The 18,910-nt window shown below is 45.2% G+C and overlaps 1 pseudogene across 1 annotated transcript; it reads left to right on the top strand.

The window, feature by feature from the left end:
- The first annotated feature begins 917 nt into the window (after positions 1-917).
- LOC308624333 (ferritin light chain-like) lies at positions 918-2,421 on the top strand (annotated as a pseudogene). The gene is made up of 2 exons: positions 918-950; positions 1,901-2,421. The product of its transcript is annotated as a ferritin light chain-like (transcript).
- The last annotated feature ends 16,489 nt before the right edge of the window (positions 2,422-18,910 follow it).

Consider the following 18,910-nt stretch of genomic DNA (forward strand, 5'->3'; position numbering starts at 1 on the left):
AGAGAATGTGGTTATAAACCAAAAAGGTATCTGTTACAACTTTTAAGGCTGTTTTACTTCTAGCTCTGTAAATTCCACTGGATAAGGTTTAATTTTTTTCACCCCTGTTTCTTCAGAAAGCCCTCTTGAGGGTTTAGGACACAGGAAAGCAGTTATGGCGTAAATAAGATGCTGCCTCTGCTTTTGCATTAGCCACCCCTCCTCCGTCTTCCCACAGAGAAAAAGAGAACTGAAAGGACAGTTACGAAGCCGTACCAATAATAAAGCAAGAACGAGTTCTGCAAATTCATTATTCGAGTTACTGTATCTGGAAATTGAATAATGCCATTTTTTCCAATCTAAGCACGCTGGATGTTATTTCATTCGAATCGTACTGTTGGAAGATGGATTTAGATTATTTTAACTCTGGTTAAAGAATACCTCCATTGATATCAAAAAGAATTGAGTTGTACCCTGACTTTGAGGTGGATGACTGCCTGAGTGCTGACCTAGTCTGAAATTCACTTCCTATCAAATGGAAGTGCCACCCAGCATAAGTGAATTCAGCTTAAAATTCCTAATGAGGCCACAAGCGTTGGCATAAATACATGAAAGTGGAGACTTAACAATGTACGATAATGTCTTCTTTCCCAAGATTTATTCCCTATAACATAAACACCTATGACAAATAAACAATGAAAAAGAGGAGTGAAAGGGACAGAAATAGTATGCTGACACAGGTGACAGTGAGGACGCCTGTGTGTGGCTTTGCTCCCAAGTCACCCAGAGCCCAAGTGAGTCCTCTACCTTCTGAGATAAACATTCCCACTGTCCCACTTTTGCCCCCCTGTCCCCCAGTCCTGAGTTTGGGCAGGAGTGGGAAGGAGAGCCGTTCTGTTCATATTTTCCTTGCAGAGTTCCTAAGTACTGCACGAAGCATGTACAGGGCAGAGTGCCGGATGTCTGATAAGGTAAAAGCGAGGGAAGGCTTGAGGGTCACGGCATGTATGTATATATCCCTCGGAAAATGCCCTCTGCCGTATCTGCATCACCCCACGTGTTTTGTTCTTGTTTTTTGCAATGTGATGTTGACACTCCTCCACTGAGAAGGTATGTCCCCTACCTTTGAACTTGAGAAGATCTCTGTAACTGCCTCGACAAATAGAATGCAGTGGAAGTGACAGTGTTTGACCTCTGAGGCAAGGTCACAAAAGGCCACGTGGCTTCTGTGTGGCTCCCTCCCTCTCAGGATGCTCACCTTGGCAACCCAGCCACGACACTGTGAGGAAGGCCTGGCCACTTGGAGAAGCCACTTGCAGGTGTCCCAGTCGCAGCCTTAGCTCAGAGCTGGTCCTAGGCAGGGGGGGAGGGGGGAAAGGAGGGCTTAGGCTGGCGGGGGCGGGGGTGGTGGAGACGGAGGGGGCCGGAAGTGACTACATTGCTGGCACTAACTGGCTTGAGGAATACTGAGTTTCCGGCAGGTCGCGCGGCAGGCCTGCGCATCTCTCTCTTGCTTCAACAGTGTTTAGAGCGAACGGACCAAGGGATACCCCTTGTTCCAGCCTCTGACCGCCCTCCAGCCTTTTTTTCAGTTGCAACCTTTGTAATTAGCCACTCAGCTACCCTCAGCCACTGGAACCAACCAACACCTTTTTTTTTTTTTTTTTTTTTCCCTTCGGTACGCGGGCCTCTCACTGTTGGGGCCCCTCCCGTTGCGGAGCACAGGCTCCGGACGCGCAGGCCCAGCGGCCATGGCTCACGGGCCCAGCCGCTCCGCGGCATGTGGGATCCTCCCGGAGCGGGGCACAAACCTGCATCCCCTGCATCGGCAGGCGGACTCCCAACCACTGCGCCACCAGGAAAGCCCCAACACCATTTTTTGAGGTTAACTCCTTATTACCAATCAACCCTGAGCTCCCAGATTCGTCAGAATTATTCTACCGACGTAGAGGTCGCCTGGTCAACCTGCATCTGCAGGCCTTCTATACCTACCTCTCTCTGGGCTTCTATTTCCACCGCGACGATGGGGCTCTTCAGCGTGTGGGCCGCTTTTTCCGTGAATTGGCCAAGGAGAAGCGCTAAGGCACTGAACGTCTCTTGAAAATACAAAACCAGTGCAGTGACCGTGCCCTCTTCCAGGACGTGCAGAAGACATCTCAAGATGAGTGGGGTGAAACCCAAGACGCTATGGAAGCTGCCATTCTCATGGAGAAGGACCTGAACCAGGCCCTTTTCGATCTGCATGCCCTGGGCTCTGCCCGCACAGACCCCCACCTCTGAGACTTCCTGAAGAGCCGCTTCCTGGAGAGCCGCTTCCTGGAGAGCCGCTTCCTGTATGAGCAGGTGAAACTCATCAAGAAGATGGGTGACCACCTGACCAACCTCTGCAGGCTGGTTGGTCCTCAGGCTGGGTTGGGCTAGTAGGTTTTTGAAAGGCTCACCCTCAAGCATGACTAGGAGCCTCTGAAACCCATCGGCCTTTGAGGAGCCCCTGTGGTCAGGGCTTCTGCCTGAAGCTCCTCTCTGCAGCTACTAGGCAGCTTTTTAACTACCCTGGAGCCCTCTCCCAAGCCTTGGACCAAATGGAAATAAAGCTTTTGGCAGCCAAAAAAAAAAAAAGGAATATTGAGTTTCCCATTTGTGCCAGGCAGTGTTGTAGAAGCTGCGCTACAGCTATGAAAAAAACAGACAAAAATAGCCCCCTTCTCAGCTCCTTCTGTAGACTCTGTAAATCTAACTTCCTGAGCCTTCCACAACTGGGAGAACCAAGCTCAGATTTTATATAATCCTGACCAGGTTTTGTAATTACAGTGAACACATGTCATAGGAATTATTTTTTTCTTTGAAATAGAGTTCCCCTTTGTTGCAGATGAATAAAAAAGGCCTAGGGAAGTTGACGGTGATTCGCCTTCATATGACTCTTGGGGTGACAGCTAAGTCATCTTTGCTCCTTATGTTTTACTATTTCCATAGACCAACCAGGGTCTGCTTCCCCATAGATAGCCGGTTATGATTAGTTACTTACACAGCAGACAGTCCTGTCCAGGAGGCACTTGGGTGGGAAATGGAGAAGATTCCTGCCCCCTTTCCCCACCTCGGCTGGGTGAGGGGCCCCTCCCTGTCGCACAGCACCCCTCATCCCACCCCCCCACCCCCCCCCGCGCTGTGCTCTCGACTCTTAGAGTCCTCACTGCGGATGGATGTCCTTTGAGGGTAGGGAGAGTGTGAGCCTCCTTTCTGGATCCACAGTACCTAGTAGAGGTCTAGGTGCAGAATAAGTGAGCAGTGAAAGTTTGGGGAATGTAGCATGAATGAACACGTGCCTGGGTGGCACCACCCCTGACTCCATTCGCCGTTAGTATCCTGTGCTACGTTTTCTGGGCCGCCCCTGCTCTGGGAAATAGGGAAATGCAGGAACTAGCTCCTCCTTCAAGGAAAGATTTGCTGCTCAGCTGCAGGGAGTGTGGTCAGAAGAAAGCCCTCAACTCTCAGCTCCTCCAGAGTCTGCTTTATCTGCAGAGAGCCACAAAATATGTGCCAGCTCGTGCCATATTCTGGATCCTATGACTTAAGAGGATATAAAGTCGCTATTTTGGCCCAATGGGGGACAACTCAGATGGGTACTAGTTTACTCTGAAACTCCCTGCCTTGTAAACTGAAACTTTATTTGGCCCCGTCTGCCCATTCCTTCTTCCCATCTTCCTTTCATAGGTGCTGGTCCTAAAATAAACATTTTATACCCCAAACTCCATCTCAGCATCTGCCTCTGGGGAACCCAACCTGCAATGACTTTCTCTTGCCTTTGGTTCCTTCCTAAGACTCTTTACCTTTGGTCAACTTGGCTAGTCACCGAGTTAACTTAACAATGTTTGTTTTGTGAAGGTCTTAAAGTATTCAATTCTGATTATGGCTCAGGAGACAATTGACAGCTCCAAAGGAAGCCTGGGTTTAATATCCAAGGAGTGCTCACTTGGAAGGGTTGGTAATGCCTTTCTCATTGCTGCTTAGGAAAATATATTAGGCTGAAATTAGACATTTTTATGAAATCGCTGCATCAACTGATAATACACAGGCTGTGGATTTTCTTTTCTTCTTGTTTAGCTTCAGCTGACAGATACCAGGTTCACACCAAAGATTCCCTGCCCTCTGGAATTTTGCCCCCTCAGGTTCCTAGGTGCCTTGGTACCTCTCTGATGCCCTCAGACTCTTCTTCCCCATCTCCATTTTCTTCAGTTGTTCTTAGCGGGAGTGTTAGTCTGTTACAGATTAATCTGCCACAGCTAGAGGCAGAATTGTCCAGGATCACCTTCCTTTCAACTCCTTAATCTTAACAACAGAAGTGATTTGAAAGAGTAGATGTTATCTTTTGTAGAGAAGAGGAACTAAGATCAAAAGGTTTTTAAAGGAAAAAAATGTAAGATTGAGCAGGTTCTGGAGAAGCATGTGTTGCTTTTTCAATCAGAATTGTATTCCTTAGATTCATCCTTTTTTTAAAAAAAAATTTGTTTATTTATTTGGCTGTGCCTGGTCTTAGTTGTGACACACAGGAACTTTGGTGCGGTGTATGGGATCTCTTTTTTGTTTTTTTTAGTTGCAGCATGTGGGATCTTTAGTTGTGGCATGCGGGCTCTTAGTTGTGGCATGCGGGATCTAGTTCCCTGACCAGGGATTGAACCCAGGCCCTCTGCATTGGGAGCTCGGAGTCCTCCCCTCTGGACCACCAGGCAAGTCCCCCTAAGATTCATCCTTAATTAGGAAAACGTGACTTTCATTTATCCATAAACATTCAAATTTCATTTCTTCCTGTTATTAGTTTTTGTTTCCTTATGTTAGTTTTCTTAATTCTACCACTTTAATTGTACTTAACAGAGAGTTATCATAAGTTAAATTTTTGAGTTAAACTCATTCCTTTGTTCTGAAAAAACTTTAAGTCTCAAGTTAACTCTCAATTATTTACAGTAAAATGTAAGGGGAATTTGTATTCATAATTCAAATCAATGAGTAATTGAAAAATTTTATCTTTGGCTTCAGATGCAGGTCATATTTTGCTTGTTAAAGATTCATCTTCCTGGTAATATTTTACTTAAACAAATATATTGACTTTTAAATCTATCTTTCTTGGCTAAGCAACATTTCCTTTTTATCGTGTGTGTCAGAGTTAGCATGTAGTTTTAAGATTTTGTACATCCTTCATCAGTTGTATGGCATTCCATTGTCTTCTATAAGGTACTCCACAACAATTATTACGGTAATTGGAGTCCTTTGTAAATATTGATGTTTTTGGCTGTGCATACAGTTAAATTTCCTTTTCCTCTTTTCTGTCTATAATAGATAATAACAATACTTTGAGTCTCCACTGTGTTTGTTTCATATTCAAGGAATAGCAGAGATTCCACAGTCACAGTGCCAAACCCCTGATGGCTAGCTGGTGAAGATCTCTACTATCTAGAGATGAGGCAATGCTCAGAGGGGAGGAAAAACCAAACAAAGGAAGAGAAAGCCTCTCTGAGCAGATTAGAGCAAAATTCAGGTCTATTGACAAATGCTGCTGGAAGAATGACCTTCCCCCAGGCACCTGCTGGGATTCTGTGCCTTTGAGAAGGAATTGGAACAAAAGCGGTTCAGTCAGGTGTTCAAGAGAACACTTTACCTGGTCAACCAAGGCAGCCTTGCTCCACTGGATCTGACTCTTGCCAAGACCTTTATTTTCTTAATCTGAAGACACTATGATTTTCTGATTTGTACTCAATTTACGTCTAGTTGGTTGGTGGTTCGTCCATTCATTCATTCATTCAGGGATTTCAGACCTACTCTGTGTGGGCACCACCTATTTGCCAGTGCTCCATCATATACAGCATATAGGGTCTTCCCTTTTTAAAACCCACCACTCCCCTGCCTTCCGCCTCCCTTCCTTGACCAGTCCCACATTTTCTCACTGGCGCCCCATCAGATCCTAGGGAAAAAGACTAATGATGACTCAAGAAAGGAAAGGGAAGCTCACTCCCGAAGCTACTTCAACTGCTCTTGGTTCTCCAGCCTCTGTTCTGATTTGTGTTTTAGTTCACAAGCTCCCCTACCTTTTCTGTTGAAGGACTCAGGATATATTACCTAATTTTTCTTTGCAAAGTAGATGAGTTTCAGTTTGAACCTTCAATGCTTACCTTTAATACCTAAACTGTATTTGGCCTTGTCATTCCATACACAGACAAAGTGAATGAAGAGAAAGGAATTGGAGGAGAAATGTTTTTGTTTTTCATTTCTTATTGCTCTAAGCAGTGAAGAGCGTTAGAAAACTTCCAAGGGACTCTATACTTCAGAGACAGGAGGTTAGGGAAAAGTTATTGGACCATATCGTATTCCGTAGCTGACTAGGGAGACGAGAGACTTTGGTCATAGGAACAGATGGTGGTGATGGGATAGGAGGTCTAGGGTTAATCCTGGGACCATCAGAAGAAAATAAAAGGCTTATGGAGTACCATCTGTACCAGCTCTCACATGCATGATCTAATTTAGTGTTTCCAAATGTCTTCCTTGGAACACTAGTCCCAGGAGATGTTCTACAAGAAAAGGGGCCTGGATTTAAATACATTTGGGAAAAGCTTTAAATCACATTCCTGTCTGAAGATGTCCTGCAATAAGAAATCAGTTGAATCTCTCCCCCTCATCTCATTAGCAGGATTGCTGTATCAAAAGGTATGTGCATTTACAATGTTGGTAGATACTGCCAATTTGCCTACATATGAGACCTTACTGTGATCCAGCATTTTCCTATTTTGATAACACTTATTAATATCCTATAGAGCCTATGTTCCAGAAAACACAGGTTTGGTATACTGGTCAATTTTTTTTTTTAATTTATTATTTTTGGCTGCGTTGGGTCTTTGTTGCTGTGCACGGGCTTTCCCTAGTTGTGGTGAGTGGGGTCTACTCTTCGTTGTGGTGTGCGGGCTTCTCGTTGCGGTGGCTTCTCTTGTTGCAGAGCACGGGCTCTAGGCACGTGGGCTTCAGTAGTTATGGCTTGCAGGCTCAGTAGTTGTGGTGCACGGGCTTAGTTGCTCCGTGGCTTGTGGGATCTTCCCGGACCAGGGCTCGAACCCGTGTCCCCTGCATTGGCAGGCGGATTCTTAACCACTGCGCCACCAGGGAAGTCCCACTGGTCAATTTTTAATCTTCCAACTTGTATACAGTGTACATTACTGTCCTTTTCTTACAGATGAGGATCTGAGGCTTAGACACTTGACCACTACTTATGAAGTTGACTCTCTCTCTACTCCCAACCTGCTGGATACCCACCCTCTCCACCCTACCCTGGTGCAGATTCCAACAGAGGCTGTATTTGCAGAAGCACTGACTCCTACTGCTGGGGATTGAACTCTGGACATTCTCCTCTAGAAGAATTGTGCAGTGCACAATGGTTAGATTTCTACGGTCTTTTTAGGACAGTGCTTTATATTTCTGGTAGATTGCGGGTTATTAGCTATTGTGGTTTCCCCCTGTGATTCGAACTTGCTATATATAGCAGAGTTTTAATGATAGTAATAATAATAACTACCATAATTTATTGAGCATCTATTGTATGCAAGGCACTTAAGACATATCATTATTTGTCACAACAATCCTGCACTAGAGAGATACTTCTAAGAAGGTATGCTCATCTTCATTTGAGGCTCTGAAAGGTTGTGACTTGACCAAGGTTACATCGAACCCAGATTCACTCGGTTTTGTCTGACTTCTCTGAATCATACTGCCTTTTTTTGAAAATGTGTTTTGAGCCCCTACCAATAACAAATGTTTAGAACATACCTGGTTGCATAATTGGACGTTACCCTGGTCCCAAATCTCATTGACAGTGATTGGCTGCCTTTGTCTCCAGATATGACTCTTTTTTGTTCCTGTTTGCTCACCCATTGATGAAGGTCTGCTTTGGTTTAAACACAGTTAAGCTATGAGATTATATGTTCTTATCCTTCACTCCCTGTTATCCCCTGACGCTTTCCCTCTCTTTTTTCTTGTCCCTCTGTTCCTCTCTTTCTTTTTTTACAAGACTGGTGAGGTTTGGTCTTCTCCCAGAATATAACACCTTTGCCTTCTGCCCTGTTTGGCACCAAACAAAAGACCTTGTGAAGTAAATCAAAATGGCAGGAGAAGGTCGGTGATTCTCAATGTTTTCATCCGGCAACCTTCTTTCCCCACCTTTCACCTCCTTATCCCATAACCCAAAGTTTCCTGCATCTTCCTTCACCTCTTACTTTCCCTCCCCCCACCCCCGTAGGGAGGTATTCCTTCCAAGGGGCAAGGGATAGGGGAGGATGGTAAAGGTAAAGCATAGACCAGGTATGGGAGGGGTGTGAGGTGGGGGACAGTGAGGGCAGGAAGGGAGAGAGAGGAAAGGTCATTCCATTACAGAGAGGGCTGAGGATATGCAACAGAAATCTCCAGGAAGGGCAGTGAGGAAGCAGAAGAAAGAGCAACAGAAAGAGGAGACCGAGATTCGAGGGCTGGAGGGAGCCTGCATGCGAGGAAGACCAAGGAGCCAACAGGATCAGGTGGAGGCAGGTGACAACACAGACGTTCTGGAGAACAGAAGGGCACTCAGGGAGGAGAGCCAAGGCCACACAGGGTCGACTGCTTTTTTTTTTTTTTTAAGGATTAAGGATGAATCACTGTTTTCATCAGCATCAGTGCACACGCCATATGTTAGGTGTTGCACTGACAGAACCGGCTCCACGATAGCCTCCCACTCCGCCCTGTTGGAGGCCGGGGAGAGCATCCTGGGGGTTTAGACTCCCCCAGAGGTGAGGTAATGCTTCCCAGGCGTCTCTTGGTGCATGACCCTCACCCACTCCTTCCTATAAAGTGCAACCCAAACCGATATAAAGCCTGTAAACCTTTCTTGATGGCTCAAAGGTTAGAAGAGAATTGGGGGTTCCCTGAACCACTAACGACAGATCCTATGGTAAAGGCTCAATAAACACTCGGTAATTCGTTACAAAGAAAAGAGGAACAGGGTACTAATTTAGGTCAGAGACTCCCCTGAAAATCTGATGAAAGCTACGGACCCTCTCCCCAGAAAAAAACACGTGTGCCTATACATACCCGATTTTATTTATAGTGTCAGGATGTTCACTAAAGTTCTGAAGCCCAGGCCAAGGGGGCTCATGGACCCCTGGGTAAGAAGCCCTGACTTGGAGTATATGAAATACCTTTGCGTCCATGAACCACGGACCCGACCAAAACCCCGGAGGTAGGGCAGATGCTGCCAGCGTTGGACAGAGGAGGAGACTAGGCACAGAGGTGGGCGACTCGCTTCCACTTCTGCTACGAGGCAACGTGGGGCTAAACCTTAGAGCTCTAATGCCAGGCTTGTTCCATTGCCCACTGGAAATTTGGAGCCTGCTGTTAGAAAGACAGACTTTTTATTTTTTCTTTTTATTCTTAAGTTTCTGGTAGTTATCATGGCTTTTAGGAAAGGGAGACGTTAGATTATACTTCTCTCTATCCTTTGACTGAACCAATAGCACATTTTCCAGCTCAACTACACATAGGGTTGCTGCATCTTTCCCTTTGTCAGAAAAAACCTACCTGTCATGGGGTCCACGTGTGACTGGATGACACATACTGCAGGTCACAGTTAACAGGAAACGCAATGCAACCCAGATGTGCTGAAGTCTGTTGCAGCCTCCTAAACAAACACCTGGACCAGGTAACATTCCAGTCACTTGCTAGTCTGAAAACTCTTCTTGTCAAGCAGGGCATCCTTCTGCAGGGTTTAATGATAGAACAATGTATGCTGGGAAACGGTAAGCCATGAAAATGAGTATGATACTGCATGGAAGTTTCCTTTCATCAGATGATAAGCTAGTGTGAGTTTATATATTGTTTTGTTGGGATTTTAACAGGGTTTTTTGGGGGTTTTTTTTGGCTTTGGAATATCCCAATTATAATATTCTGCATACTCAAATCTCAAGAATTTATTACTAGAGTAGTAGCTCTCAATATATGATGTGCATGAAATTCCCCCTTGGGGAGCTTGTTAGAAAATCTTGGACCCCAAGCACTAGGCTAAATGCTTGATTTTATAGGTCAGACATGGGGCTGGGGGTCTGCGGTGTAAGAAGTTCCAGGAGTGGGTTGGTTGCAGAAAGGTGGAGGATGTGCTCTGAGAAATTCTGACTTAGGGGATCAGAGAGGCACCTAGTCTATATCTCTGGTGTACAGTCTCATCTTGGAATTCCTGATTTATTTTTCTACCCCTGACTTATCAAGGATGATGAGCTCCTTCATGGCAGAGATAAATCTGTTGCTCATATTTCTATTCCTGAATCCTGATGCAATTACTGGTTGTTGACTGCATGAGAGAATAGAAATGGTAGTTAAAATGTCAGAGGATGAATATTAATATGTTGAGATATTTCAATTTAACACTACTATCATGAAACAGAAATCTTTACTTAACCAGTAGAAATCCCACATGCCATAAAATCCTAAAAGGAAGGAGTTTAAGCGCTCAGGGTAATTCACAATTTCCTTTCTCCCTACTTTCTGGATGTACATCTGCTTGAAGTAAGACATTTTCTGCTGTTTTGGAAAACATAATTTGGAAAACAGCAACTGTATGTAAGCACGTACTTTGTAGGTAGGTGTTGTGGTAGATAAAGAGCTACAAGATTTGGTTCCCTTTCCAAGTAATTACAGTCTGGTAAGGGAAATGGGATGTCCAAGCACGTGGGTATCTACACACCAAGGCAGATGCAGTGAGAGCTGGGAAGCGGACGGGATCCGGGATCCGGGCTGCCAGTTAGAATTGTCTGGGGGTTGAAGAGGTTATTCCAGGTTTGAGCAAAAGCAGGAATGTGAGTTTGTAAACATCTGACTGTTTCTTGTCAGTCTAGCACTCTTTTTCCTTCTTCTGGGACCAGCACCTCCTTTTACTTTGGAGGACTCCCCCATCTCGGCTGCCTGTGGTCTCAGTGGTTCTGGCCTTTCTCCAGACAAGGAGTGGTATCCAGTTAGACTAAGCAGACTCTGCTTCCCTGGAATTTGTACTTGAACCCACAGTTCCGAAGTTAGGAAACCACCGGACCTGATTTCTCGTGAGAGTCGAATTCTAAAACCGCTGTTCTTGTGCTCCCGCACAGGAAAAGATGGAGCATAAACAAGTGGAGACCAGACTGAAGGGACATAAGTGTTTGGGAGGTAAGGGGTTCCCTGTTACTGGAGGTATTCTGGTCTTGGCTGGATGGCCACTTGGTAGGGATGTTACCTAAGAGATTCAAGCATTAGATGAAATGACCTTGAAGTTCATCTTCAACCTAAAATTCTAAAACTCTTGTTAGTCATATACTGTCAGTGACTGATCCCCCAGGACCTACATCCCTGGAGTCCAGAACAGTTATAGCACACAGTGACGAGGAGGCACGTATATGAGTTGTCCCAGGCTTATCTGTGGTACCTTCAACAGCACCTCTGCTGTTACAGGATCTCAACACTAAACACGTAAATGCTCCCTTTAGGGTTTGGGCAAGTGCACGTCTACTTGGATAAAGAGCATTTTGCTTTCCCTACATGAGGCAATAATTTGTAAGCCATATGTGTTACGACGGGCTTTTAAAGCAGCAGTCGCCGTAATAAAAAATTCAGCTTATGGGAAATTTCAACCATCTCTCTGCTCAGTTCTTTCATTTCCAGTGGGGTTTGGCTGGGGCCTTGAGAAAGGAGGAAATTATCATAGTAGTAGAATTTTCAAACCAAGCCGTTATAGTCATGAATGAGGGTGAAGTAAGAAACAGGAAATAATGAGACAAATTTACGATTTACTTCAATGCCTTCCATTTTCAAAGTGTGTTTTTACATTTTTTTTTTTTCCAGAATAGTGACTTACCGACCCACAAAGCTTGTTGTCATGTGCTCCTGGACTGGCAAAGAAAAACATTGTAAGGGCCTGTTTTGAACCATTAAGGCTCCTAGTGATAGGTTACAAATCAGCTTTTACATTTACTCTCTGCAAGTTATAATCCCCTGCCGAAGATGATCGAGAGCAGACCGTTATTGTTTCAGCACATCAGTGAGGACATACATAATATATAATAGGATACATAATCTCTTAAGTTTCTGTCTCAAGATGGGCCACCATTCGGCAAGCACATGGGCATTTGCAGGATGCTAAATGTGGCACAAGTTAAAATTTGGTGGGATTTCACATAAGCCACATGGCTTCTTCTGGAATCTATTGAAGATGTGAAAATGACAAAGAGCATGGAGCTAGTGTTCATGTTGATTCAATGAACATTTATTGAGCACATAACATATTCTGGGGGATAAATAAACATGGTCCCCACCGTTGAACTCAATCTTGCTGGAGAGACCAACACCTATAAACAACTAATTACAATTCCAGGTGGTTAGGAATGCTTATGTAGAGTGTGATAAGCAAGCTCTTCTCTTTGCTGAGTGCTAAGATGGGTGCTCTGATGATTTCTACAGAGGAACTGAAATTGCGTAGAATTCACAGAGAGAAGGTGGGAAAGAGTACTGTAAGCAGAAGGAATTATAAGAGCAAAGGCTTGGAGGCATGACCATGTGGGACTTGTTTAGAGGATGACGGGTAATCTAGAGCCATGCTACTCAAAGCATGTATCGTCCCCAGACTGGCAGCATTTTCATCATCTGAGGATTTTGTTAAAAGGCAGATCCTTATTTAGTACATCTGGGAAAGGCCCCAGGTCATGCATTTCTTACAGGTTCCTGGATGCTGCTGCTGCTGATGGTCCAAACACACAGTCTGAGTAGCAAGAACTAGAGTGTCTGAGTGTAAGGTGCGTGTTGTGGAATAACAGGATGCAGGCTGTGAAGGTCGTCCGAGGAGTGGGCAGCTGATCCTTTAGGCAATGTCTTTGGGGTAAGGACACCTGAGTTCTATTTTTACCTTTGCAATTCTCTCCCCTTGTGCATAGACATCATTTCATAGGACTGTTAATTATTGTCACTCATCTTGAACTACTTTGAATTCCCTGGCTAAGAGGTGTTATTGAACGACTCTAAGTACACTGGTGCTTGGGGGGCTTGGAGGGACCCAAAAGAAATGACTAAGAGAAACACCGTGCGGTGTTAAGATACAAAGCAGATGGCCTGTGTCCTAGCACACTTGACACGGTGCCCAAACCTGCTGGAACAGTTGTTCATTTATTCACTCAATCATTCAACCCCATGCCTAGCTCTGTATGCTCAGCCCTGGGGGCCTCGAGAGGGGCTTGATGGTGGGATGGTGAGGAGGGGAAAAGGTACCATTTTGACCTGGATTTGAACCCAGAGGTGGAAAGCAGTTTTCTTTATCTGGGTAACTCTGAGACAGAGTGAAAGAAAAAGCATGGTCTGGGTTATATGTAGAATTTGAATAACTGTAGGATAGGAGTTCGATGGAGAGGACTGATGAGGTGTCACTGAGAGGTGGATGGATGATGTACACAGCTGTGGGCAAACCACAGCCTGAATGTCTATTTTCTGAGCCGTTTTGGAAGCACAACAAGAGGTCATCTAGATAAGCATTAATGTAATCAAGACATGGCTCCACATATCAGCCCAGAAGAATGACACAATTTTAGCTTGACCCATACTTGGCCCAATTTATAACCTTAGAAGAATTAATGATACCTAGATGGATTTCTATCTGTTCTTTTTTTTGATTATTATTATTTGGCTTTCAGCCTGACTAAGATGGAAAGGACCTGACTGTTTGCCAGAAAATGGATTGCTAGCTGATGGGAAGAGAAATAGAAAAGTGATTGGGATTTCCCCCTACCCATCACTCTTCTCAGACAAAATAAAGCAGAGAGTGAAAGGAATAAACTCTGAAATCCTCTACCTCGTGAGAGGGCTCCCATTCGTTTTATTGAATAGCAACTTCGGGACAGGTACGTTTTATAGGATATCCCACTTAATCCTCAAACAGCCTTATGATCAACTACATTACTAATATTTACAGTTAAGTAAGTTGAGACTCCTGTCAGTCCTGAACATTTATGCAAGGGTCACTGGTCTTCCTTCAGATCTTCATGATCATTGCTGTATTACTTAGTGACCAGTCTTCTGAAGTTGATTAGAAGGCAGGCATTTCTACTTCCTCTGGGCCTCAGTTGCTCCATCAGAGGTCCAGCCACCCCTGGAGACCTGGGTGGGCAAGTCCCTGCCACTCTCAAAGCAACAGCATCCTTTTCCTACCCCCTGAGAACCATCACACCCCAGACACATAGGGCCAACAATTTTCTCTTGCATCACTGTTGCTGTTCCTAAGGAGGGAGGGAGGGAACGCCTAGAAGAGGCCACACTTGTCTTCTGCGAGGCTCTGTGAAATGGGTCTCAGGTGTGGTTGTCCAGTGACTCCACCCCCCCCCACAACCAGCACCCGCCCCGCCGATACCCAGTTCTAGCAGCGAACCAGAGACAGCTGTCAGCAGCTAATCCACAACATGGGGAAACACTAGAGGAAGCCAGTCCCAGTTTAGCTTCAGGGGGCTTGGCTGTGTTTTTGTCCCGTGAAATAGTCCAGGTATGAGTGGGCCACTAAAACTCTTTCTCAAGGTTTGGGCAATGAGTATATTTCCTGAATCAATATCAAGATATGCCAGCTAACACAGGGTTTCAATACCATTTAAATGCTTCCCTTCTCCCAGAACAAACAAACAACTAAGAATTTCCAGGACATTTTAATTACTTATTGTGAAATGGCAACAGAAAAAAATTGTTTTTTAATAAATTTATTTATTTATTTACTTATGGCTGCGTTGGGTCTTTCTTGCTGCGTGTGGGCTTTCTCTAGTTGTGGCGAGCGGGGGCTACTCTTTGTTGCGGTGCGTGGGCTTCTTATTGCGGTGGCTTCTCTTGTTGCAGAGCATGGGCTCTAGATGTGCGGGCTTCAGTAGTTATGGCACACGGGCTCAGTAGTTGTGGCACACGGGCTTAGTTGCTCCGTGGCATGTGGGATCTTCCAGGGCCAGGGATCGAACCTGTGTCCCCTGCATTGGCAGGAGGATTCTTAACCACTGCACCACCAGGGAAGTCCCTGGAAACAGAAATTTTGAAATTAAGGCTGATTCAGGAAATTCAAAATATGAGTCTTCTTTTGGGTAGGTAATTGATGTTTTGGGAAAAATAATTTAGTTAGAACCTCTAATCCACTTTTATTGTCATTGAAAAGAACAAAACAGGGGCTTCCCTGGTGGTGCAGTGGTTGAGAATCTGCCTGCCAATGCAGGGGACACGGGTTCGAGCCCTGGTCCGGGAAGATCCCATGTGCCGCGGAGCAGCTAGGCCCGTGAGCCACAACTACTGAGCCTGCGCGTCTGGAGCCTGTGCTCCGCAACAAGAGAGGCTGCGACAGTGAGAGGCCCGTGCACAGTGATGAAGAGTGGCCCCCGCTCACCGCAACTAGAGAAAGCCCTCGCACAGAAACAAAGACCCAACACAGCCAAAAATAAATAAATAAATAAATAAATAAATAAATAAATTTAAAAAAAGAACAAAACAGACGCTGTCACTGCAGGGTTTAACTGACTAAGCTTTTGAGAATTCATTTATTGTTACAAGGTAGCACATCTTAAAGGAACAGAAAAAAATGTTGCTACAAAAACTTAGCATGAAATAAGTTTCAGAATATATATTCATTCGGTTCCAGGTTTTAAAAATGTTATTATTTATTTATTTATTTATTTATTGCAAGTAAAGGTGAGATCTTAAAAATCAGCTTGAGCCAAAGCTCAGGTGAATTGTGCCCCATTGCCCTGGTCTAATCTCTACTGACCTTTTGTTCCTGTAGTTAGAATCCCTGCCTACATCACTATTAGTTTAGGAGACTTAATATTTAGATAGGGCTGTTTTAAAATTGCTATTAATTAGGTGCAGTCAGGTTCTCCTGTGAGCTCACGAAGTCTTCAGACCCAGGGTGAAGGCTGTTTCTCCTTTAAACATTGTCAAACTAAGAAGAACGATTTGATTGCTCCTGAATTTTGCATATGTCAGCATAGTAGAAGCTTAGTCATGCAAATCCCTATTATTTAGCATGTCCCTAGCCCAGAAATACAGAACTGTGTTTCCATATTTTATCTGTGTTTGTAGTTGAATGCATGCCTTCTATTGTGCTTTCAAAGAACAGATGTCAGGACAATGTTTAAAGTACATAACCCGAGTTTTGAAAAATGTTTTTTCTACTTTAAAAGAAAAAAGAATCCACAATAATGAATTCGGTCTGCCAGTTTGTATTTTCAGGGAATATTTTAACTGTTGAGGCACTTCCCAGCTCCTATCCTTTAAATACTGACCTCAGATCGCCAAAGAAGGCCAAAGCCATTTTGGACTAACAGTTTTTTTTACTGACTCACCAGGACAGCAATATATATGTCAATCTTTCAAGGGTTGAGTCTCCCTTAGAACTTCAGGGATCTGTGTTACATTCTCATTTTTTGAGCAAAATAATGCATGGGGGAAGCAGTAATGGACACACTTACTTTGAAGACCTGGATGAGGATGAACCAGAGACAAGTGAGTGCTTGGGAGAAATCAGTTGTAGGGCCAGTGAGGGTTGGAAGAGAGCCGAAGGCCGAGGATGCACCATCTCTCTGGGGGAAAACGGTGGGTGAATTGGCAGGAACTGAAGGAGTAGTGGGTGGAACAGATGGTCCAGGGTCGGGAATCAAGTTCCATTCTGTGTAGGGTGGCGATACAGGGTATTCAAACAGGGAAATGAAGCAGGAGGCAGAACACACCCAATAGGAGGGTGTATAAAGGTCACGAGCCTGTTTGCCCACACCTGGCAACAATTTGCAACATTTGAATGCAAAGCATAGTAAGATTGGAACAGTTCCCATCAGGGACAGGTGAGGTTCCTTACCTTATCATCTCACAAGATACAGTTTATGGCAGGGAAGAAGGTTAAAGGCAGGGAAACTGCAGTCAAAAGCATGGGGCTGGAATAGACTTTTGACATTGACTAGAATAGTTCTCTCTTTTTGGAGGTGAGGGACTAAAGCCTCATTTAAACTGTAGGTTAGGGCTTCCCTGGTGGCACAGTGGTTGGGAGTCCGCCTGCCGATGCAGGGGACACGGATTCGAGCCCTGGTCCGGGAAGATCCCACATGCCACGGAGCAACTGAGCCCGTGAGGCACAACTACTGAGCCTGTGCTCTAGAGCCCATGGGCCACAAGTACTGAGCCCATGGGCCACAACTGTTGAAGCCCACGCACCTAGAGCCCGTGCTCCACACCGAGAAGCCACCGCAATGAGAAGCCCCCACCTGCAACGAAGACCCAACGCAGCCAACAATAAATAAATAAAATAAATAAATTTGTTTAAAAAATTAGAAAAAGGTAGGTTTTTAAAAATATTAATTAATTAATTAATTAATTTTGGCTGCATTGGGTCTTTGTTGCTGCGCGCAGGCTTTCTCTAGTTGCAGCAAGCGGGGACTACTCTTCCTTGCGGTACGTGGGCTTCTCATTCCAGTGGCTTCTCTTGTTACGGAGCACAGGCTCTAGGCACGTGGGCTTCAGTAGTTGTGGCACGTGGGCTCAGCAGTTGTGGCCCATGGGCTCTAGAGCACAGGCTCAGCAGTTGTGCCTCACGGGCTTAGTTGCTCCGCGGCATGTGGAATCTTCCCGGACTAGGGCTCGAACCTGTGTCCCCTGCATTGGCCGGCAGATTCTTAACCACTGCGCCACCAGGGAAGCCCAAAAGGTAGGTTATTTAATGTCCCAGGGCCTCAGCTTGTCTGTAAATCAAAAGGCTCCATTAGAAAGCTGCCATAGTGCTGGCATAGCGGCAGGACCCAGAGTCAAACCCAGACCTCTCCACTGCACTGTACCCACATCTAACCTCTCTTAGGACTGCTCTGCAAATTAGCACTCGTCCATATCGGGGGCGGGGAAGATAGGCAGGATGTGGTCTAAAAGGCATGATGCTATGAAGGAGCAACAAGCGAATAATTTTAGAAAAAGACTCTGCAATTTATCTGTATAGTGAGTGGCTGTCTGGTTTGGGAGAAAAGTTACAAGGAGGAGCGAACACAGGTCTGGTGCTGGAACCAAATGCTCGTGCCCTTCATTATTCTTTGAGAAACTACCTGTGGGATACACATGAGAATATGGTCATGGGATTCCTCTATCCAGAAAAACAAAATAGCAAGGTCTTCACGAAGAACCCTTTTTTGTATCTATTGACAGAGGAGTAAAGCAAGTGAATTCAGGGGCATCTAAATGAATCTCTAACTGGGTAGAGACTTGTTTCAGGACCACGCTTCACAGGGGTAGGAAGTGTGCAGGGCAGGGAATGAATGGGCAGCGGACACTGTGCCTGGTCGACAGCACAACCGAACTTGATTCCCGACCCTGGACCATTTGTTCCACCCACTCCTCCTTCAGTTCCTGTCAATTCACCCACCGTTTCCCCCAGGGAGATGGTGCATCCTTGGCCTTCGGCTCTCTTCCAACCCTCACTGGCCCTACAACTGATTTCTCCCAGGCACTCACTTTTCTTGTGCGATTTTTTTCTCTCGACCATTCACTCATTCAGCAAGAAAAGATAAAACATCTGCTGCATCTCCAGAGCTGCAGGGGACGGAGGCATTCAAGGTAGGTCCCTGCCCTTCAGAAACTTATGCTCTATAGAGAATCCAAAACATATATTTGAAGTACTTGGGAAGTAATTACAAGGTAGCTCTCACAATTTCTCCTCCTTTGAGGTAAAAGATCAAAGGGGCTGAGTTACAACAGGTCATCGTGTTGGTGCCTGTCTGAATTGCCCAAGTGCTCCAGAGGCATTTGGACTGGAGAGGAAGAGGAGCCAGGACTCCGTTCTAGTGGCTCTTGGCTTTCCCTCTCCCCCCAACCCCCCCACCCCGACTCTGTGTCCTCACACGGAGCCTGGGAATTACAGCCCTGGCTC

Source organism: Mesoplodon bidens, assembly GCF_964165515.1.
Source record: "Mesoplodon bidens genome assembly, chromosome: 10".
NCBI lineage: Eukaryota > Metazoa > Chordata > Mammalia > Artiodactyla > Ziphiidae > Mesoplodon > Mesoplodon bidens.